General features: G+C 41.0%; 1 protein-coding gene across 2 annotated transcripts in view; it reads right to left on the bottom strand.

Annotated features, from left to right (window-relative positions):
- AKT3 (AKT serine/threonine kinase 3) overlaps window positions 1–24,824 on the bottom strand; it is a 202,059-nt gene that overhangs the window by 99,509 nt on the left and 77,726 nt on the right. The gene's annotated exons all lie outside the window — the stretch shown is intronic.

The raw sequence follows: 24,824 nt of genomic DNA, 5'->3' as shown, positions 1-24,824 counted from the left end.
CCATAAAAATCTGCCTCCTATTTAAAAAAAAAAATCTTCAAAAACATTAGAGCATTGCTTATCAACGTCCAGTATACATCAGAGTGACATTCTTCTGGCAAAAAAAGTGTAGAAAATAATTATTAGTTTTTCCCTAAAAAGCAAATCCATTTTAATTCCAGCTATGTGCCCTTTTACATAAAAATGTAAAGTGTTTATTTATCTTCCGTCAACTATGTTTTAAACACTCCGAAATACTAGAACTCATATGAATCATTAAAATTCCAAGTGGAGTGAAATCCTAGGTCTGAATTTCTACAATTTACATGTATCCACAATTACTGTTCTGATCAATACATTGGGAACATGAAGAAGTCAAATATTTTAAGGAATTATTAGCTCAATATAGAACTCAAGCTTGAAGTAATCTGTGTCTTTAAAATACCTATCAATCATAATAACATCGCAATACTACACTGCAAGATTGTAATCCACCAAGGAAGGTAGGCATAATTACATTCAGAAGGAACAGTCCCATCCAACAACTTCCACCAATAATTTTCTATGATAAATCTCTATCTCAGATGATAAAATGTATCACCCACTACAAGCATCGCGGCTATCCTTTATACTACTAGTTACAAGTAGTGGACCATAGGACTAATTTACCTTAAGATAAAATTTCATTTTTGTATTCTGAAGTTGACAATATTAAAATGGGTCTTAAAAGCCTATTATACTCGATCAGAATTTGGTTTGACATACACTGATGTTTTGTTTCAGAACTATGTGACCAGCAATACGTATCTCAGTCTGTAGGTCTCCTCTCAAACTAGGTGAATCCTAAAATATTAACAAGGTTATGATGTTTAAAAAAGGGCTCCATCTATAAAAAAAAGAAAAAAGATCAATCTTTTCTAAAACTATGCACAATTATATAGTAAGTATCCTGGGTAATTAAATAAGCAAAAGGAAGAGGAGCCTACAGGGGTGGGTAAAGGCAGGTTTACAGTTGTGAGTACGCAAAACACAGAGTTTATTCTTGTACTGTTATTTATTAATTATCGTATGATTTTCCAAACGAACAACTGTAAACCTACTTTTGACCACCCCTGTGTTGTTTGGAAAACAGGTTCAAAGATGTAACTACCCATGAGTGATCTCTTCATTACTTAACAATGAAGAGCCATTCTTCGTTGTGAAACGAGAACTTGCTTTTTCTTGCTAGGAAAATCAAGTTTAGAAAATGTTTGTGGGCTGAAAGCTCCATTTAGTTACAGTGCTGAGGATGCTGGGTAGGAACGTAAGAAGTGAACGTTCCACGGAATAATGGCAGGCCTGACTACCAAGTAGTGTCGTTACAGCTTTGGTGATCATGTCTCCTTACCTAACTCTATCAACAATTTCTTAACTCCCTGAAACCATTTTGCATCATGTCAATGATAAAAATTGGAAAATCTAATTGTCCACATGGATAAGCTGACTGTCTGAAGAGTTGCTTCGTATAAGAAGCACTTTTCAGGAGCACAAATAGTGTTTTCAGAAGGATCCTTCCTTTATGCAATCACGATTCTGTAGGCTACCTCTTTTCCTAAGGGGGCATGTGACTGGGAAAATGAAATTCAGACAGAACCATGTTATTAAGAAAATGTTTGTAAGTTAGAATAACAGAACCAAATGAAACGAGTATGGATGGTAAGCATTCTCATACTGATTCCCCAGCAATATGTTTTTAAGAGTTCATTCATACACGCCACGAAAGCCAAAAGTTAGTTTTCTTGTTCAATGAGAGAACTGAAGTCTTCATCAGGGGTTTAATGGACATCGAATACAATTTATAATGTATTTGCAAATATTTGGTCCAAGTCTGTCGCCACTAAGAAAACAGTGCAGTGGTCTACTGATGCCTTAACAAAGACGGCAACCTGACCCAAGGTTAAACCTGGTGAGAGGAACAAAATCCCACTGAAGCTAATACAAGCAAAGGATGGTTTATGGTAAGAACAAAAACACTCATCCAAGGAAGAGAGCTTATGTAGAACATAAGCAGTTTGGATCTGGAACACGACATCACTTCCCTAAGTCTTGTTCGGGGATGGTGCGTGGTCTGGTCTCAGTCTCTAGTTTCTCCTCTCTCCTCTCTCCGTCTCTCCCATTGTCCTCCGCCACCATCTCTGCCTCTCTCACTATGTCTGCTGAGTTTCCCCATTCTCTCTACTCACTAGCTCCTGGGCTTGCTCACCAGTTTTGTTCCTCCTTCCATTCAGCTCTCAGCCCAAAATGGCAATTCTAACCCCAACCCAGTGGCATGGCTTTGCCTCTCCATCTCTTAGCTGCTTCAGCCTTCCGCCATGCCACCTCCTTGAGGGAGCCCATGGGTCACATGTCTAGTGATCAGCGTGACTGGGGCAAGGGTGTCTGCCCAGAATCACAGAAGATGAGGGTAGAGAAGTTTCCCTGGGGTGGGGGGTGGAGGGGGCGCTGGGCGCTACACTTAGTCATGCTGGCTGGCTGTGTGTGTGTGTGTGTGTGTGTGTGTGTGTGTGTGTGTGTGTTTCAGGAAACAGATTTCTAGTTACTAGATTACTGTCAGAAACTGGAGAAATTACTAATAATTAAAGACTGTGTGGAGTAAGTTTCTGAATATGTTAAAAAGCAAAAACTTACCCCCAAACTCCTTTGCTTTGTATGACTACTAGACAGAACTATTAAGATAACTATTAAGGCATCCAGGCAAAAGCCACTTGAGTCTGTCATTCACTGTTAGTACATAAAATGGTCATGTTTTTACACTAGCGAATACTTTTTATTTAATATATTCAAAAATAACACTAACCTTGTGGCAAAAGCATCCAAGTGATTTCTGTTTGACTGTAATGCAAGTCCAATTTGTATGACAGTCTTTCAGTGACTACTATTGTGCACTGGGAACCTAAACATCTTCTCAAGAGTCTTGTCCAGTGGTTTTTAAGCTGTGGGTCGAGATGATCGATTCTGAAAGACTAAGGAGTATCAAAAACACAACACCGCAAGCACTGGCAGACTCCGCCTGACCGACAGACACGGTTCCCAAGGTCACAGGTGCGTGTTGCGTAACGAAGGGGGTACGCGCTGAGAAATGTGCCGTTGGGCCACTGTGTCACGCGAACGTCACCGAGCGCACTTACACACACCTAGAAGCTAAAGCCCACCGCACACGTAGGCTGCGGGGTGTGGCCTAGTGCTCCTGGACTGCAAACCCGTACAGCATAGTTACCATACTGCACACGGTTGCCAACTGTAACATAATGGTAGACATTTAGGAATGTAAATGTATCTAAACACAAATTTTTTTAACAAGAGTGAAAACACGATATGGAAGTTTTTTTTTAATGGCGCACATGTGCACGGCACTTAGCACGAATGGAGCTTGCAAAGGGGGAGTTGCTCTGGGTCAGCGAGTGAGGGGTGAGTGAACGTGAAGACCTAGGACACTCCATTAGCCTTTATAAACGCTGTGCGCTTGGGTCATAGCAACTGTCTTTAAAAATGATTTTGTCACTGATAAATTAAACTTAGCTCACTCTAGTTTTTTACTTTATAACACTTTTAATATTTTTTTAACTTTTTGACTTGTAATAACAGCTCAAAACATAAACATATTTTCTGGCTGTGCAAAATTGTTCTCCTTTTTATATCTTCATTGTGTAAGTGAGTTTCTATTTTTAAAAATCTTAACCTTTTTTTACTTGTCCACATTTTTGTTAAAAATTAAGACACACAGGTTAGCTTTGGCCTACACAGGGTCAGGCCCACCAACGTCACTGTCTTCTTCCTCCACATCTTGCCCCACTGGAGGGTCTTCAGGGCCAACAAGATGCATGGAGCTGTCACCTGGGACATCAATGCTTTCCTCTGGAACACGTCCCGAAGGACCTGCCGCAGGCTCTTCTCGAGGGGGGTCTCCCTCTTTTCAGAGACACGTCCTGGGGGGTTGCTTGGTTTCTCTTTTCAACACAGATCTGCTTGTAAGCAAATAATGCACCACGAACACTTCTCTCAATAAAGGAAAACTCTTCAGGGCTGGGTCCATGTTTTCAAATTTTTTAAGAAGCTTGTAAATGTTTGCAAATGCTCCTGATGAACCCTTCACTGTAGATTTTCTTGGGGGTTCCTCTTCTTTTACTTCTCCTACAAGTTCCTCTTCTCTTGACTCTTCTTCAGCTACTCATTCCTGCTCCGGCTCCAATACCCCCTCATTAGTCAGTTCTCAGAAACCACCTCCCCAGGCTCCTCAACATAGTCCTCATTCACACCCAGGTGAAAGTTGCTTGCCAGCTCAGCCACAGCCTTGTTGATTGTTGCAGCCTCTGCATCCTTGGCAAGTCCTCTGAAGTCATAAACAAACCTCCTGGGTGTCTTCTTCCATATGCATTTCATTCCTTGGTGACATCATCCTAAGCCCAAGCAACATCCCGGATGCAGTCATAGATGCTGTGGTCCTTCCAGAACTGCATTCATGTCTTCTCAGTGTCTTCCTCAGTTGTGGCAATAGCCAGGGCCGAGGTCCCCCTCAGGTAATGGGCCCTAAGACCTGCTATAGCTTCTTGATCCACTGACTGGGTCAGACAGGTGGTAGTTGGAAAGAGAAGCAGCACTTTGATATTGGGATGAAGATCACCAATAAAAGGAGGGTGTCTGGGAGCATAATCAACCACAAGCAAATTCTCGAAAGGTATCTTGTTCTCCAAACAGTACTTCTCCATGTAGCTGGCCTAGCAACTCAGGCGCATATTGGAAGCAGAGGCAGGTGACCGTGGCTTCTCACAGCCGCTGCGGTCCACTGGCAGCGTGCGCGTCCTGATGTGCTCGCTGGCCCTGGCTTCTCACTGTGCCCGGTCACAGACGGTATCACTTTGCAGCCTGCAACACTGCCCCCAAGCAAGACCGTATCCTGCCCTTCAAAGCCCTGAGGCCTGGTGTTGACTCAGCCTCCTTACGGACGAAGTCCTCCCAGGCGTCCGCTTCCAGAGCTGGAGGTTTCATCCACACTGAGTGTTGTCTCTGGCAGGGGGTTCTCCTCCCCACTCAGTGCACCCGGAGTTTCCCAGCATTCTCAGCTGCCCTCACGCCGGCACACGCAGACTCGCCACTCACTCGGGCCTCCAGGAGTGAATGTGGTCTTTGAACCCTTCATGCCACGCAGAGCTGGCGGTGCAGTCAACGCCACGGTCGGGGCCAGCCTTTCGTTTCGGCATCACAAATCAATTTTTTGATTTGACCACGATCTTCATGGTGCTGAACGCACACTCTCCTGTCTCGTCTTCAATCTGTTCATTAGACATCTCTCCCCGTCTGAGACAGGCCCTTCCCAAGTCTGCGTTAGCGTCGTGGCTTCAGTGGGACAGACTGTCCTTATTCTCCAAGATCAAGCAGCTGTGGCGGAAAGGGATGCGCCTGAGTGGCGAGCACGGACCACCACTGATTCCCACCTTCGTGGTCCTTCATCCCTGTCAACTTCCTTTCCAGCTCAATCCCTCCACGTGGCCTCTTATTGCAACATTAGCTGCCGATTTTGGATGTTTAGGGGCCGCGATGAACAAAACAACATGAGATTAAAGCAGCTCAAGAGAAAATGAGATTCAGTAAGCATGAGAGGTATGAGGCTGCTGCCCGTAAAACACAAACTACCGTTTTACAGCAAACAGTGTTTCTAATAAGCAAAAAGTGGAAAGAGTACACTCTAAAATTAACAAAATTATTGTGAATACATAAACCCATAACATCGTCAGTTATTCTCAAGTATGTACTGTACTTAACTGTATGTGCTACACTTTTATACGACAGGCCACACAGTAGGTTTGTTTACATCAGCACCACCACGCAGATGGGAAATGCCTTGTGCTAGGAGGATAGAAATATGTCACCAGGTGACAGGAATTTTTCAGCTCCATTACAATCTTATAATACCACCATTTGTATATGTGGTCCTTCTTTGACCAAAAAATCAGTATGTGGCATAAGACTATTGAATTTGTCAGAGGTCTAAAACCCCGTTTACCTTCAAAAAAACTTTACTAATATAAATGGTAGTTATTTCCTACACAAGTTGTTATTTGGAAAAGCACGGCCCCGTAGTAATTATAAGACCTGATATTTTCACAGTAGATCACTTTTTTCACTCCCGTTATTTCATGCACTCACTCTTCCGCCCAACTGTGAGATGGGGCGGGTATTAATATTCCCATCAGCACTCTCTGCTCCTGGAGACGGCACGCCAGGAATAATGGGGAGATGTTCCGCTCAAGAGCTCCAAAACTCTCAGTACCTGATCAGAGACGAGAATGAGATACTGAGCTTCCTGTCATTGGATGCCCATATACTGAAGATACTATAAAAGGCATTTGAGTGGAAGGTTGTGGCAAATTGCTCCTTAGTTCACTTTTAACACTGAAATTCTAGGATGTTACAATTCTACAGATTTAGAAACCAAGACGTGGCGTTGTTAAGAGACATGCCAACAGATCACTTGTTTGGACTTCAATTCCAGTGCAGTTCCAGCTGACCTGCAGAGCATAAAGCATGCATTCTACATCATACTTGTAAAAAGTCCTGGAAACTCAAATCATCTGTTATAGTATTTCTATTTTAAAATGCATGATGAGGAATCCAGGACATTGCATAATATAACACATCTATGATCTTCTACATGCATGGGAGTAGGTGGAGGGTACAAGGAGGGTACTATATTCTTTGGGGGCTGGATCTAATGCACAGGAAGAAAGGAGGCCTTGTTCTTCTATTAGAAGTAGCCGTGGCTTCCACAACAACAATGTCCAAGGTACAGGTCACATAGTCTCTTATCAGTTATTTGAAAGGTAATTTCATCTGCAGCTGAAGCGCCTGTAAACAGGGGGTAAGGAAATCCCCACATCTTACAGCTATTGTCACTGTACATAAGACTTGGGACATCGGTATTCATGTCAATGCCTGCATATGTTCTATCTGCAATCACTTATATGTAAGAGATGAAAATTAGAAACATCAGATCAGTCAGGTAGTATATTTTTAATTTACACACATTAACTTTTATTTTTGAAGCTTTTTTTTAACAACAAAAAAAAGCTACCTAAACCACATTTTACCAATCTTCTTTTTTTTATTGCCTTATAAAATCCAGTTTTGAGGCACAAAAGGATAAACAGTTATCAAGTTAAAATATGAACAATAAATGAAGCAATGAATGTCTTCCTTTTTCAATAGCCTATTCAATATTTTATGTACTTCTGGTTCTGGGGTGAAGGTCTAAAACATAAGATACATTTCAACTGTATTTAGGCATTGAAAAATATGAGTATAATACACTGTATTTATATATGCATAAAACATAGCCATACTTCAATTCTGTTGACACACATAAGGAAACAACTCATTAGGAAAATAGTTCAAATTATAAATCTAAATTGCAACACACAAGACGTAGGTCTGTCACTCCGTTCATGTAAACATGCCACATTTTTCTGAATACCATGTTTTGTTAGGATATTCACTAATTAAACCTGCAATGAGCAAAAAACACATTTGTACGCTGCATATGGAATGAGGTAAAATTCCTTTTTTAAAAACCAAGAGCATTTAAAATTCTATCCAACTCTCCAACATTTGATTTTTTTTTATTTCACAAGGTTCCCCACTCCTCCAATTCCCAAGAACTGATCTCCTGAAGAGCTTATAGTGTAACTCACTGCTCTAAGTTTTCCATAGCAATTCTCTAACACAACCTCCTAAGCTTCCCTCGCTCTCCTTTACTCACGTCCCCTCACCGAGTTCCACGCTGACTCCTCCCTCAGTTAGAATTCTACCCAATTTCTCACCCTCCAATTCCACTTCGTTTTCTGGACTCCTGCTTCCAATTCCTAATGAATGAGATTTCAGTTTTGAATACACTAAAGTATTCCTTGTAAAAAAGTGCAGAGTGTTATTCTGAGCTGCTGAAAGGGATAAAACATGAGATCACAATGTCTTAACACAATCAAAATCTTATTGTGGGCTCATGTAAAGTCAAACAAAATGTTCCTTCTCTGTGGGTGGCTCTGCTCCAGGCAGCGACTCAGGGACCCAGCCTCCTTCCTTAGAGAGGGTTCATGATCTCCTCGGCTTCAGGACCACCACCAGAAGAAATGAGAGACAGAGGACTGGACACAGGTGTTCATAAGCCACGCCTGGAGGCGGCGCACCTTCATGTCGCTCATATTTCATTGGCCAAGACTTACTCTCATGGCATGACGGATATCAAGGCAGCTGGGAAATATCGCCCAGCCTTGTGCGGGGCGGAGGCGGCCAGGAGAGGGGCGACCAAATGGGTTTAGTGAACAGTCAGTCTCCGGTATGTTAAACATCTAACGCATATCCTAAATAAATTCTTACTTAGCTACCTTGTATGATGAAGGACATAGAAGAACTGAAAGCAACTGGACAACTAAAAAGAGGTAAAATGGTAAATTTTGTTTGAATTTACCACAATTTAAAAAACAAAAACAAAAACAAAGATGAGAGAAATGAACACACTCTCTGCCCCTGAGGAGCTTAAAATCATTTTGGTCAGACGCGTAACACTCCCTCCCCCAGAATAGTGGAAAAACCTATTTCAGTATAAAAGGACTAAATCAAGTATAAGCAAGTATCAAATACAGGTAACAGATAAGTAGACTCTTCACGTGCTTTACCATATTACATCGAGTTCAATGATTTCTCCTAAATGGGTCTCTGACTTGGCCTGATTGCTCTGGTCTAAAAGATGTGAGAGGAAAACAACAAACTAGACTTAGTAATATCATGATATTATCTTAATTCAAGTGTTTCTAATCAGTTGTAGGGGTACTCTCCTAGTAGATGAAGAATCTTCTAAAACTATAAATTAATAAACATTAAGGAGTAATACAATTTAGGGCAATCAAAATGTATCACCATTTGTCTTTTTTTTTTTTTTTAAACATCTTCCTAGCTCAGTGTATCTCTCAGAAAAAATAAGCACGTACATCATTCTGTTAAAGTATGCGCTGCAACACATTCCATTGCCAAAGAGGGCCACAAAAATAAAGAGTAGTCCTCTATAATTCTTCTATGTTCTCACTTTTCATGTCATGGAGAGAAAGGGTAATTAATAACCCTGGAAATTTTATTATGCCAATGTAATCCCATCTATCTTTAAAAAGGCATCGGTATATTCGTAGAACTGAAGCACGTCATGTTAAATGGGAAGAGATATTAGTGGAGCATTAGATGATGCTTTCTGTTATTCCTGGGCAAACTATATCAGGGAGATTACCCCATAGATAACTCTTTAAAAAGATAAAAGAAACGTAGGCATTATGATATACTTCAGTTTTTATACCAGATTTGAATCTCTTCGTATTACATAATAAAATCTCTAAAAGAGCCAAGCATAAAACCTTCCAAATAATTTCATAACTCATTTCGGAAATGAATACATTTTAATTTTACAGTCACTAAAATTTACATCGCTTAAAAGGTCACAGCAGATGTTATGTTATTCTCATGAACAAAATGTTTGACATTAAGAACAATTCATACATTTTGACACATCTGCTAAATTCATGTTGCAAGCACTAGACTGCTGGCTTAAGTTTTTATTATTCTGTTATGCTTACATTTGAACTTGTTACCATGAAAGAGAAACACACTGTAGCACAAAACTTTACAGAAATACAGGCACAAACTGAAATAGCAACCAACCTAAATTTACTTTATAATATAAAGTCATAATTCCATCAAAGCAGTTTCATCTAATTTTTTCCATTTCTAAAACATATTCTATTCAGACTTTTGCGCACAGGCATATAAATAAAGTGCTAAGGAGGAAGAAAAATACATCGCTACCGAAACCTGTTTTACAGAAGGTGTTCCTCAATGGCAAAACTTCATCTTTTCCACGGACCCGCTATCATACCCAGGCCAAAGCCTCTGACTGTGGTCAGAGGGCCCATACATGACCCACAGAGGGCCAACGAATTCTTTCAGACTGACAGGAACAAATTCCACGCTGGAGGGCCCTGGAGGAGAACGCCCTGCCCAGACTCCACTGGATGAGGGATTTGTTTCTTCCTTAGAAATGCAGAAAAATGAATGAAAGATTCATGCCTTCAGTAAAACATCAACTAACTCAGAAACGGAAGTGTCATGACAAATCACACCTCAAATATCGTATTAGACATGAGTAATATAAAAACATATCACTTGTCCGGGAAGTAATGAATCTTTCTCAAGACGTGGAAGAGATGAATCTGAGCACTCTTCTTCAAAGTTGTCGAAGCCTCTTGCCGGTCAACATTTATCATTTCCATTTAGAACGTATGTCCAAAATGAAATTGTTGATAGGTAAATCTTGTGTTTTTCTCCTCATACGTCAGTTTATAAGTAATAAGAAGGTCTGAAAGACCATTTATAAAGATGACAAAATATTGTTATGCTCAAAATAAACCACCCACAGATACCTGACCCAGCTCTTACTGGGTCCTCTATCAAGAAGCATTATTACAAAGCAGCTAAATATTCAATCTCAACATAACGAAAATAAAGTGGCTGGCACAGGAGGGCGTTTTGAAGTGCTTTCTGAATACCTCAGTCTCACACTCAAATCAGGAGCATCTGTCCACCAACTGTCAAGATAACGTCTAGCCTAGGAGTTTTCCTGAATTCATCACTATTCATAGATGCCTGTCACTATTCAAACAGAAAGGGAAAAAACCGAAAAACAACAGGAAGAAAATACAAGAAATGATCCATACTTCCAAAGCTATTCTCTTTTTCGACATGCCCTGGAAGAGGTAGATAGGGAATGCATCCCTTTGACCCAGTCGACTCTGACCCAATAGCCCCTTCACCTCCAGATCTGAGAACACAAGCAGATGATGCTCTCTAGAATTAGAGAAAATTCAATAGGCTGCCTTAATGTTTATCGCTTTCTATGGTTACTGATTCAAGGACCTGATCCCTATACTCAAAGCCTCTACCTACCTCACCACTACTTTCAAAACTACTTAGGAGATAAAAGCACAACTGAGCCAGCAACCCCTAAGGAAAATGGTACAACAAAGGATGGAGTATTGTCATTGGCTTCTTTTTAGATGACACTACAAAATTCAAGGTACATAAAGGTGTCTGTTATGAAACTTCGTATCGAATCAATTCTTACAAAATGTACAGCCTTTTTTACCAAGTCGCATACAAGTTCTATCTTATAAGAAACATATAAATAATCCTCAAATTATTCAGAAATGCTTTTCTGAGCCACTGTGCCAACAGTGTGTGAGACAGTTAGGGAAGACAGGGTCCCCATCCCTGATGTCCTTGAAGGAAAGAGCAGCCAGTAAACCAGTAAATGACAGAGATCACGTGAGGCAGGAAAAAAAATCCAGAAAAATTAAGGGGGGAAGGAACACTAGAAATTGAAATGTAAGACTGCTCCTTAGTGAGTGTGCAGTGTACATTTTTCCGCTTTACATAGTAACAAAATCATCTGGTTACACCTGTATGGATAGTTGTATAAACCTCCCAGCATTAGAGAACTATTAGGTGAACAAATCAGTGATCGAAATAAAAAACCGAGAATCAATAATTCCAAAGACATACTTGTTCAAAAACAAATTAAGTTTTTCTATATCATACAAATTACTAACCCTAAAGTATATTTTGACAAAATTATGTATAATAAACACCTCTAAGCTGAAATACATTTTCTTATTGAGTGCCAACAAAATTTAAGGAGACCTAAATTTTAGTGTAAATATGAGTTACCGGGGTACTTAATGCAAATGTATCCATCTTGCAGGATCCCAAGCCTGGAAATTCTAATTCCAGCTTCTAGAAAACTACATTTTTAGCAAGCATCCCAAGGGATTCTAATACAGGTGGGTTACAGCCCATCCTTTAAGAAATAGTAACAAGTACTACATTTCCAAAGGGAGGACGTATTTGAATTTTAAATTAAAATCCACACTTCATTCAGCACATCACTGGTCAGCAAAAACTTACACGGTGTTTGAGGGTAAAAAGATGAATAAAAGGCAACTGCTATTCCAAACTACCTTACAGTACAAAAGGGGAAATCAGGCACACAGGTAACAAAAAGATAAGCACACAGAGGTTGTGATCAAGGGCTGGCACAGGTCCAGGAGGGCAAAGTCACGTTCACATGGGGACAATGGATACGGCAACAGAGATGAAGCCAGATGAACGACTCGCTAAGTGACCGATGGGTAGGCTTCCGCCCTCTGGCGGAAGTGAAATGAGGACTCCAGGCGGGAAAGGAGCTGCCCGCGAGGGACAGGGAAAGAAAGCGCAGGCCACTCTCTGGGTGAAAGTGACCAATCTGGAGGGATGACAGAGCCGTCGTTCTCAGCCTTTTATCTGTCTCTGTTTCGGAGATAAGAATACACCCAGCAGTAACTTTGCTCACTGCACACACTCACTTGCCAGGTTTGGGGGTAGGGACACGAACCACTGAAATTAGGTCTTCGCTTGCCACTAAATAAACTAACCTATGTAAGAGATCATCTGTCTTTACGTTCCTCTTAGGATACCCTAGGCCACTTGGGCTTTATCAATATAGAGATAAAACATGCGTACTCTTCCAAAGCATCGTTGCCAAGAAAAATTGGTGAAAGTGGTAATAATCAGCTTATAAGGTTTGTACATATGAATGAAAAGAGTATGTGTACCACATATATGTGGTTAAAAGATGTCGCAATTGTTTAAAATGAGTAAGCAACGCGCTGACATTCTGAGGTCATCGCTAAAAGTACACGCGGAAGTGTGGTTGTGTGCATTTCCTCATTTATCAAGCCCTCCGAAGGTGAGGAAGGCTGCTGGCCTTTCCCAAGGTGAGCGCTGATCAGAAGCCTACCACAGGGCAGCTCTGGGGTCCAACGGCCCCAGCACCAGCACCAGCACCGGCACCAGCATCTCGGGTGCCAATGATCTTTGCAAGTCTGTTTTGATTACTGTTGCTAGGCACTATAACAAATCCTAAGTTTGATGAATTTGGAGTTCCAACTAGGGGAAAACCTACTCCCCAGTATGTAGGCCAAATCCATTTCAGTTGCAACATCTGGGAAAATCTCTTTGGATGAAGAATCAGTTTTAATTAATCTATCAAAAATAAGTGGGGTATATATCATTTGACCTACCTACTAGATGCAAAAATATTTTACACATTAAAGTAAAATCAACTAATGCAGAAAGATGTAAAAATATTTTACACATTAAAGTCAAGTCAACTACTGCAGATACCAACCTAAAAATACAGCAAATATTTAATATGGTCATTTAGTAATACCTAAGTTCTGTTTCTATGATAAACTTGCAACAGGAATTTTTCAAAGTAACAGATAATGATTTGCCTTAAAATGTCAAAGTTGCTCAAGTTATCAACCAATATTCTTTCTCAACCCAAGAGAAAGTTCTTTATCAGTGGATAAGTGCTCAGTCCGACAACCATAAAGGAGCTGTCAAAAAAAAATTCAGAAAAAAGTGGACCAAAGGTCTAAGATATGGTTTTAAAATGCATCAGAGTGCTCAGAGTAAGGGTCAAATTTGTCTTCATGGCTTGCACAGCCCTTCAAAGCCAAAGCGTATCATCAAAAAGCTGGTAATTTAGCAGGGACAGGGATAGAGAGCAAAGGGGAAGTCATTTGATCCAAATGCCTGGCCCCTCCAATAAGTCTACCCGCATAAAGCCGACGCGAGGCAGGCACCGTTCCACCCCCCTATCCTGCCTGTTGGGGGTGACACAGGTGGCCCCCCCAAGGCCCTGCTCAAGCCCAGGAGAAAGGTGTCAGCGCTGGGGGAAAACCTGCCTCCTTCCCCTGGCCGCACTCAGTTGTCAACAGATCCCTTCCACAGCACCAGGTTATGGCAGAAGATGAGCGATGCACACCTGTATAAATGTTTTCAGTTCATGTGAACACACGAACATTTATAAGAAGCCAACCCACAAAACAGACACTAGATCGGAATACAGATGGGCTGGTCAAAATTAGGAAAAAGGGGGAGACGGTGGACAACCTTTAATCCTAAGGTCCGTCTTCACAAATAAACCTACAGTACCAAAGGTTTATTACTATCAGGGTTCTTGCCCTTAATTGCAATTTATGGGCTGAAACATGCAACGTTGAAAACCCTATTCTTTGAACAATGCTAGAGAGGTAATGTGAACTCATGAAGCCAAACTTCTCATCATCTTATTTACAGAAAATGAACTTCCACCCTCATATGCCAAAGTACTTCTAGTGAAGACAAAAAAAGAGAACTGAGAAAACAAAGCATCATAAACATTTTATAAACATCAATTCGAAAATTTAATAGATCTGACCCTGACCTGAGTTTAAAAAAAAAAAAAAAAAGGAGAGAAAGAGAATTATACCACTAACTTGATAGTTACCCATAGGGGAATGCTGACATTTTATAATTAACATAACTGTATGGCACTCAGCTACATCTCTAAAATAAGTGAAAAATTGCCATTCCAAAAGCTTAAAGTAAAATGTTGTCCTATGACATTAATAGCTCCATGGCAACCACATACAACTTGGACACTAAAGACTGAAGCTCTCTACTTCCTAAACGACTTCCTGCCTGCGCTAAGAGGGCTTGACTATTCCTGGAGCCCTTGGCCCAGGCAAACGGCCTGGCTGTTCAGTACAGCCACTTCCTGACACACCCATTGCCTACTCATTGGAGAGTGTCAACAATTTGCTCTCTAAGATTCTCTGAATTCCTTACTGTTCTATCATGACCCTTATACAACAGACACACACACATACACACACAACACACACACACACACACACACGTCCCCCCACCCCGCCCCCGGAATGACCTTCCTTAAATCAACTTTGAGCCTCAGTAGTACGTACCAACCTTGCCTTCTTCCCTCTAAGACGCTGTCCACGTATCACCAAAGCTCTGTCCCGGTGGTGTGCTCCTGTACTGCAGTAAGTGATAAACTTGGCTTGGCCTTAGAAACACGCTGAGTGGAAACTATATGAAGAGCCAGCATGTGACACTATGCCAACTCTACATTTTAATTATTTCATGAAAAAAATGTGAAGAGTTTTTGGGAACTTTCAGGTTGCTAATGCATCATGCCAGCAACTGTGAGTTTGGATTATAAAACTTCACCTAAGACTTTATGAGAACAGTTAGGGCTAGACGGGCAGTCACAACCCCCTTTGAGAAAAACTAGTATTTCTTCAAGGTTTCAAAGGATGATCAGTTGTGAGAAAACTTCCAAAAAAAACCAAATCTTAAAGCTTTCTCAGATTAATGAGTTTAAAGCACACATCCCTAAATTTGCAAACCTAGCTGTTGCCTTTAAGGCCAGAGTTAAAGGCCAGACTTGCCAGGAGAGGAACAAAATCGCCTGAGGGGAACCTAGCTTTTCCTCAGAGGAAAGATTCGTAGACTAAGTGAGAGGCCCCCCAACAGTTAGCCAAGGGGTACAGTTTCAAGAACCATGAAAGATCAAAAAGGAATGAGCAGTGAGTTAAGAGAAGCCAAGATGTTTCAAGGACTAGCTGGTAATTATGCTGAATGATGTTGAGAAATGGAAGAAAGATAGAAGCAGAGAAAATGTCCCGTGGGTCGGGAAACACAGATGCCAGTACCTTTTCTAACGCGGTTTTCAGGGAAGCAGAAGTGCAGTTAGACGACAGTGAATTAGCATGTAGAACAGTGAGAGTCTAAGCTGGCAGTGCAGACATGTCCTGCAAGAACTTCCATGAAAAAGGGACGCAGAAATAGAGGCCGAAACTGGACGGGGAAGCAAGGTCTCAAAGGAGGGCTTTTCCTTTTCAGAAGGAAGATTCCAGTGCCTGTTTCCCTGCTGATGAGAATGGTCAGAGAAGTGAGGGGGAGCCTGGTGACACAGGGGAGGGGAAGCTGGAAGTGAGATGTCTTTGGGAAGATGACAAGGGAGGGAATGCAAAATACAAGCGAAAGGAAGGACACACTCGCTGAGTTCAAACATTAGAATATGGTGGGAACACAAACTGGTACAACCTTTCCAGATAAAAGCCAAGCACTTAAGAGACTACATAGAGCCATGAAAACAACTACATCCTTGTGCCAGTAATTACACTTGTAATAATTCTATCTTTAAAAAAAAATCCAAAATGAATTTTAACTCATTCTTCTTAATGAGCAAGGAGAACTGTTAGGTAAATTACAGTTGTATAAAATGCTTATGAAAAGTCCTTAATGACACCAAAACATGTTTATAGTAGTTGAAGAAAAAAGTAACCACAAAATTCCAAATGTTGGATTTCAAATATAGACAAGTATGTGCAAAGACAAAATAAGACAGAAACAAAAAAGATTCATCACTGATCTCTGGACAGTAAAATAATAAAGATACAATTTTTTTGTTTTATATATATATATATTTTTTTATTTTTCCCCCAATGAGAAGGGGCCATTTGAAATACCAGAATAAAATAATTTCTTTTCATCTTGCCTGTATTTTCAATATCTCCCTCTCTATTTATTCCTTCTTAATAGCATTACATATTTATGTTTTAAAAATACCTTTGGGTTACTTTTGTTTATAACATAAAAATGTATATGTAAGCATCTGGGAAATTCAAGGCAATCACCACAAGCCTAAATGAAAGCAAAGGACGCAATGACCTGCTACAGCTATACACTATGTTTGAGCAGTGCATCCGTGTATACTTTTTAATGGTATGACAGGGTCACCAACGATAAGGCCACAGAGAGCAGTCTAGGAGAATTTAGAGAACATTTGTTTCATTTGCTTGATGCAGCAACAAGAACTGAGGGAGCAATGAGAGACAACAGGCAAAACCCAGATTCCTCTTATTGGATGATCTCAGGGGAGCAACAGTAACAAGGATGAGCCCCAGTTTCCTCTCTGCACAGAACCAGGGGCACTTAAGACAAGGATTACTTAGCCACAGGCTCGGAACCCAGCAGTCACAGGTATTTCAAAGTCAACGGAGGAATTATTCTGTAGCCCCCCTTTATCCAAAAAAACGGGGGGGGGGTCTGTGAAGATAAAGAGAAAAAAGCCGGCCCTGGAAGTAAAATACTGAAAGATAATTTTCATATACCCAAATATCTCAGCTCACGGAATAACCACATTTGTAAACGAAGAGTGCAGGCCTCTTTTTACAGTGACCTTCAAATCAGAAGACTCAGGGTCAGAATTTTAGCCCCTCTATTTCAAGCTGCACATCCTTGGACCATTCATTTCACTAACCCTCAGGATCTTTATTATTAATTTCAGCATTTTAACTTAACGATTTTTAGTTTCCTTCCCTAATTTCACTCATTCAGCACCATCACATTTTTTGTCATCTCGCCTGCTACCTGTGTTATCTTTTCCGTGTTTTTCTTTATATATATTTTCTTTTTCCTAAATAGATTCAGTGTTACCTTCAACCACAAGCTACCGAAAGTCTGGCCCTGAAGCAGGAAGTGGCCAGACTATCCAAGACAACAGAACTCTGACCTTGGCAACCAACCCAAGAAGCCAAAATCACCAGATCTGCATCAAACTGTCCAGAAGAGCCAGGACTTGGTCCATGACTACCAGTTCCCACGTGTGTACCCGGGTCCAACTGGAACCAACCAGAGAAAGCCAACCGTCATCCCCCAAACAATCAGGGAAGATGCCCGCCTCCAGCCTCCCACGCCAAGCTGCAGTCAGGGTGCGCTGAAGCCAGCCCTTCTTATTTTTACTCTACAGCTTTCCCACTCCTCTGCCTGCCTGAAGGATCAGCCAAATATAAGTTAAGGTGGTTGACTCCTTTGACAAGCGAGCTCTGAATGAACTGTCTATTTGTTCTGAATTTGGGGTGGTTTGTGTAGATGTCCACACCATGTGCAGCACTGTAAGGCTGGCTGTATTCTTCTAAGATATAAAAGCAAATACTTAACTAACAAAATTTTAAATGCTCCCCCTTGTACCACCTCCAATAATCTCAAATGTCACACTTTAGGAAATGGTGGCCGTGCGGAGGATTCTCAGTCACATTAGGCCAACACTGTAACCTCCTGGGGTGACCAAGTTAACAAGCTTCCCTTCTAACTATGTAAAAAGTGTCTTCTTTATTAACGCTGCCCAGTCAGAATTCTGAAGTCCGACAGCGCTACCAGAATATTTCACGGAGGGAGGACAACCACACTCCGAGCTCTGGAATTCTAAGTTTGTGAGTGACCATCTGTCCACAGCTTCAGAGATCAGACCTCAGCGGACTTGAGTGAGGTGGGGAGTGGGAAAGGGAAAAAATTACCACAGCCTAAACAGCTTTTATGGAAGGCTATTTGAAATGCCTGTGACCCTCATTTGCACCCATATTTCAAGATGCAAAGGTTGAGGTCTAAAAATTCCTACAACAGAGTTATTCAACTATGTGATGCAATGTGAGAACATTAGGAAGTATGAGAATGTATTTTGTTCCTTTGCTTATAAGAAAGATCTATTCATCTTAAACTTGCATCTTTTTAATTTCTCTAAAAATCCTCCAGTGCGGATTGAGTTCCATTTTCCAATAAGCTTGAATGTTTCTTAATCTCTGGAATTACTTAAATATCTCAAAAGTGTTTTAAAACAGTAACAGACTCTAGGTGACATAGAAATCTGCAACACTGCTACTTCATAGTGACTTTAAAGCACGTTGTATAATTGACATTGGTTCACTAAAAGGAACAACAAAAGAATTTGTGTGCTGTACTAAAAACTTCACTCAAGTTCAGAAAAATAAGGAACCCATACCAATGGACAACAAGTACCCTCGACAACCATAGGATGACACATCTATTGTTATGTGCTTTGCCAATCAGTATTGTAATGGTTCTACAAAGAAACCAGTGCACCAGACTGGAGCTAATTATGTATATTCAAGTGATTAGCAAGCACTTGTTGCCTCTTTCACACCACCCTCCAAACAGCAGCCTTTGAGAGGAGAATAGACTGCAAATTTATTGAGAGAACACTGTTAATCCTTTGGGGAGAATGTAAATGTAAACAGGACTACTCTACATCAAGGTGCTTTGACAACAACAATCATCTGCATAAACACATGCTCAACAACAAACAGGTGTTCTATTTCACAACTAGCACCCATTTGATGCTTTCAAGTAAGCATTATGCACAAACTGTTAGAAGTACTTTGAAACCAGCTGCAATTACTATAATTAGCTGCTTTCCTGCACTGTGTTTACTTTTACCTGTTCAGTGCTGTGCTGTGCCAATTCATGTACTCAGAGTAAAGTGACCATTTTGGGGCTTTCACTCTGAAGGTAGAGGAAGAGGGCACACTAGAGTCAACGGAAACTAACCAGAACCTTCTGCAAAACAGTCCCATGGAAAATACTACGGGCAAAACTCAAAACCTTTGTTTTAAAACATTTATCAATGAGACAAAAGAGAGTTTTTGTTCAGAAGCTGATTAAAGTTTTGACTCAGAAGAGACTCAAAAATTAAACACAAGTGGAAATATCCTAAAAGCCCATCGATTGAAGAGTAAGTAAAATGGGGTGCTGTTTACTCGAATGGAATACTATACAGCAGTTAAAAGGCATGGCCTACCCCTAGCTCTACCTACACCTACACAGCATGTACAGAGCACAGAAACGTAACACTGAGTGGAGGGACAAAAAAGGAAATTTCAGAATGCCAAGAACTAAGGGCTAACCAACCATCAAAAAAGAACATAGTGACCAAATCAATATCTACATAACTATAAACATAATTCTAAAGTCAGGACTTTCAAATGTATGAATGCAAAGCCCTAAAGCACAGAAGTCAAGTATGTCAGGACTTATCAGTAGGAAAAATTGGGCTGGGCTGCTCCTCCTAAAATCTCAATAGACACACTGTCAAGTCCGCGTGGGCAGAGACTGTGTCAGCCCCATGTATTGGTACCTCCTGTGCCTAGCTTAGCACTTGAATCAGCAGTATCTGACCAGGAAAGAATTCATGAATGAATGAATGCGTAAGTGAGTGAACTAGTGCATAAATAAAAAGATCACGAATCAACTGAAATGCCAGAATACCATTTTTAAACATGTAAGCTACAAAAAGGAAAAGTGAATCACATTATATTATTTTTAAATGCTTGTTAAAATACCATTTTACTAAGACATTTGAAACTTTAACAACAGGCTACTCATACTGAACATAACAGATAATATTTTACAACTGGACAACTATTGTGTTCTATTTCCCGTCAAAATGTTTTCCGCCATTTTCCTTCATTATTAGAGACTACTGTAGCATACTCGGCAACTAGCTTCACTGTTTGAGTGGCTAAGTCTTCCTTCCATCATTGTCATCATTACCATCATCGTTGCCATTATTACTCGTGTTTTTCAGCTATTTCTTTCCTTTTTAATTAGACTGAGCTGCAGAAGCAGCTCATGGTTGTGCACGTTTTACACAATCATACGTGGAAAATAAAATCTAAATCCAATCAAAGGGTCTCATTTTAGAAGTACCTGGGAAAGAGAGGTAGAAAATGACAGGTATGAAACATAGTGCCATGGGAAAATAAGGAGAACAGCAGAATGAGTTTGATGTTGAAAATAAATCATTCACGTATTATTAAAAAGTGAACTTAATCCCTTTCACTAGTGAGAAACACAAAATGTGTCTTAAGTAAATATTAAGTATAGTGGCAGGTAATTAGTGGGGTGGGATACATTTAGCTTTGATTATATTTTGTCTAAACTATCTGCTATATTTATTTAAAAATATATAAATCTGTATACATAAAAAAATGTAAGTACCAGACAGAAGGCTTTGGATGATAATATGTGTGTTGTAGTCAGATACCTGGGTTCAAATCCTGGCATTCCAGCATACTCTCCGTGTAACCTAGATGAAGTTAATCCCTCTAAAGTTCCAGTTCTTTCACTATAAAATCAGACACTAACAAAATAATGCCCACCACATAAAGTTGTTATGGGAATGAAGTTATATAATACATATAAAGCAATTGGCAGAGTACCTGGCACATACTGTAGGAGTGATCACTATGTTTCAGACAGTATAACCATTAATCATTATCAGCTATAAAAATCAATGTTCAAATTCAAAAAAACTGAGCTTAAGGAAAAAACAAAAGGCCTCCAAGGGCTGCCCTGGATGCCCGATGTCAAAAAAATAGAAGGTACTACAGGAGGCTGAAAGAAACATACTCCCAGAAGAAAACAAATAGCAAGAACAGGAAGAAAATGGTTCTATAGACAAAGATGTAAAAGTCAGGAAAACACCAGCTGTAGAACAATTCTGTTCTTAGAGAGATTTCAAAGACAAAGCAAAAACAAGAATGGAGAATCCAGTAACAGATCATCTTAAAGAAATTAGGAACCTTGTCAAGTGCCAAGTGCTAAGATTAAAAAAAAAAAAAAAAAAAAAAGGAAGCCCAACCACAACATCAGAAAGCCAAGGCATATGCCCGTTTACAGCATCATACAGCAGAGAGGGGCACGAAGACTGCTCAGGTCCATCGGATGCCATTCGGTGGGATGCCACCTGTATTTGGCATTTTCCTTCCACCCTCCGGATGGATAGGACCTGTGTGACAGGCTCTCTGTGGACACTAAAAATACGAGCTGAGTAAATGAACGGTGGCACGGGTAAACAGCAGATGTAAAAACATTACCTGAACACTGAGCAGTTCTGCTCTCCAGCCCTACCTACTTTCACTGCCAGGAAGGTCCCGGATTCTGTCACCTTCTGCTGGTCCCTCTCCCAGTAACCTGCTTCGCTTCACAGTGTAACAGGTGGCCCTGGTTCTTCCTTTAGGCCTCAGTTTTCCCTTCACACCCTCTGGAAAGCCTTTCCTGACTCTACTGCATTCAACACGCACGTGCGTGGGCAAGTCGCCATTTCTCTGTGCCTCGGTACACTCATCTGCAAATGGGGATAATAGTAACCTGACCTCCAGGGCTGCTGGGAGATTAGATGAGATAATTCATGGGAAGCACCCACGTGCTGCTCGGCAGGTAGGAATGTTTAGTAAAGCATAGCTGGCTTTGTCGTTTCTGACCCCTACGTCTAGGTTAAGAGCCCCTTCTCAACACATTATTTTATTATTCTCTCTCCTTTCCCGCCACAGCATTGACCAGCCCATGGGTTCTGTTATATTTGCTAAGGAAGATGAAAAGCAGAAAGAGAGAAATAAAAGTGAAGGAAGTAGAAAGCGGAAGGAAAAGTGGGCACTTGAGACAGGAAAGGAGACACTGAGACGAGGGAAAGGGCAGACCCCTCAGGAAGACAGTAAAATAAAACTGCGCTCCTGGTTTATGGATTTCGATACTTTCCTCCTGAGCCTGCAGAGACTCTGCACTGAATCAGACAACAGGGAGAGTCCACTGGGGGGGGGTCACTGGGTGTCAATGATGAGAACACAATTATGGTGTAAATCAGATGAAATGAAAGCAAGGGCCAAAAGGATGGCTTGTCCTGATTTGGGAATAAAAATCACACAGAAAAACTGACCTACGCGAAAATAGGACACACTTGCAAATGAGGAAAAGATTCCAAAGCACTAAAGTACTTTGGTCTCCTCGTACAAATTAGCTGTTCATTTTAAAATTACGTAGAGCAGCATTCCGGCCGGAGATTACCATAAACTAATAGACTCAAATTGCACCAACCACCTCCACAGCCCAGAGAAGTTAAAGAGAAGAAAGCACAATGAACAGACTCTTCACCAAAAAAAGAAATGTTTGTTTTTGCAGGTTAGCTGCACCATTTTTTTCACATTTGCATCCTAATAGTTCTCCCTGGCCTCGCCATTATGCCACAGTCCTTTACAATGGCGCCAGCTACCCTGACGACCGGGCTCCTTTGCCAGAGTGGCTTTGTCTAAACCCTAAAGCTGCGCTTGGCTCTGCGCTGAGCCCAGTGGCCGCCTGTGATCTGAATGCCAATGAAGAGTACAGACCCTGCTGTCTCACAAGCCAGAGACTAAAAGGTCTCCTCGGGGTCAACAAACTGTCTCGACCACTTTCCTTCGCTTAAGAGACTGGAAAATGAAGCTAGAAATGCATCCTATTTCTTAGGAGAACAATAGGGAGAAGTATTAAACGTTTAACATTCATCAGATACTTTAGGGCTTCAACTTTATAAATTAGAGAGGGGTCTAGTAAACCTTCATATGTATGTAAATAAAATGCTTATTCCTTTAAATAGGAATGAGCTTAATCTTAAGGGAAAAGTGTAAATAAGTTTCAATTATCTTATCAAATTTGAGGATACTTAGAGGATTTATAGCCTCAAACTATAAAAATTTGCATCCTACTCACCACTTGGTAACTGATTCCAAGGGATGAACGACAAGAAGAGCATAAAACATTCACTGAAAAGTTGAGTGTTTGGATACAATCTAAGAAATGCCAGATTAATAACCCTTAAGGAGCCAATTCCTAGGTAGTACCTGCTGAATATCAAACATTAAAAATGCTAATTGAAGCAAAAAATACTGTTTTAACCACAGAGTTTCATTTCAATTGTCAATGAAAAATAACATGCGGTGTTTTTTGTTTGATTAATTGGCTATCGTCTATTACCATACATTTCCTTATCTCAGGGCCTGGAGGCTCCCTTCATTCCTTTTAACCAATTTGCCAGCTCCCTTCTTTAATCGAATGCCAAATCCTCTCCGTTTCACCTCCTGGATGGCTCACACAGCCGCCCACCTAACCGGCTGCCACGCCCTAACTCGGCTCTCCGCCCTCTCCCCCGGTTCGCGCAGGGCTCTGGCTGACCTCCGGCCAGAGCGGTCCGACAGACACAGACTGCAAGCTGCACGTGGACTTTTAAATTTTCTCAAAACTGTATGTGAAAAGGTAGTAAGGAACAGGTAAAATTATTTTAAACAATATATTTCACTTAATGAATATACCCGATATTATGCTTTCAACAAGTAATCCATAAAAAAAAAAATTATTGAGGTATTCTATGCTTTTTTCTTCCACAGCATGATCTCAAAATCCTGTGTGTATTCTACACCTACAGTATGTCTCCATTTAGGCTTTACATGTTCAACAGTCTAAGTGTCAAAATAGTCCTACCAAAGAAATAACGTGAAAGGAAAACTATTTTATATTGCTTCTGTTTTTTAAATAAAATTTGAAACCCAGTTCCTGGGGCACACGAGCCACATTTCAACTCCCCGACGGCCACGTGTGGCTCCCGGCTACTGTGACGGACAGTGGCACAGCTGTGGGGCTTTAATCTTTGCCTCATCCAGTGTGGACTCCATAGACTCAAAAATGCAGACTGCTCACACCTTCCTGTGGCTCCAAGTCCTTTGACTACTTCTCAGTGACCTTGTCACCCAGGGGTCCTGCAACGTACACTCCTTCTGTGTCCAGACTCATCTACCCCCACTGTCCCTCCACACTCTGCTACAGTCCAACCTGCTTCTTCCGAGGAGGAACCCGAGCTCTGTCCCTTCCACCTGTGCTGTTCCTTCCACTGGACACTCTTCTTCTTCCCTGTCCCCGTCGCCGGCCACCTCCTGCTCCTCCTTCAGGTTTCGGTGCGGAGATCTCTTTCTCCTGCCACATCCCTTCCTGTTACAGGGCACAAGCTCCTCTGGGGGCAGGCACGTGTCTCTCTTGCTCACCGTTGTATCCCTAGTGTTTATTAAAATGCCTGGCACTCTGAAGCTACTCAGGAAGTATGAACCAATCAACAGAGTAACTGGAGCTGTCAAAGTGAGTTGAAGACATGTCCTTGTGTCCATGTAGATGGTAGGAAGATAAGAGTCCTCCTGTGAGTTCATTAATGGTTTTACTATCACCGGCCG

The sequence above is a fragment of the Pteronotus mesoamericanus genome, unplaced genomic scaffold, assembly GCF_021234165.1.
Source record: "Pteronotus mesoamericanus isolate MK-2021 breed Mesoamerican mustached bat unplaced genomic scaffold, CSHL_Meso_final contig_347, whole genome shotgun sequence".
NCBI lineage: Eukaryota > Metazoa > Chordata > Mammalia > Chiroptera > Mormoopidae > Pteronotus > Pteronotus mesoamericanus.
Note: the sequence above shows the minus strand (reverse complement) of the source record. Positions and strands in the feature narration are given on the sequence as shown.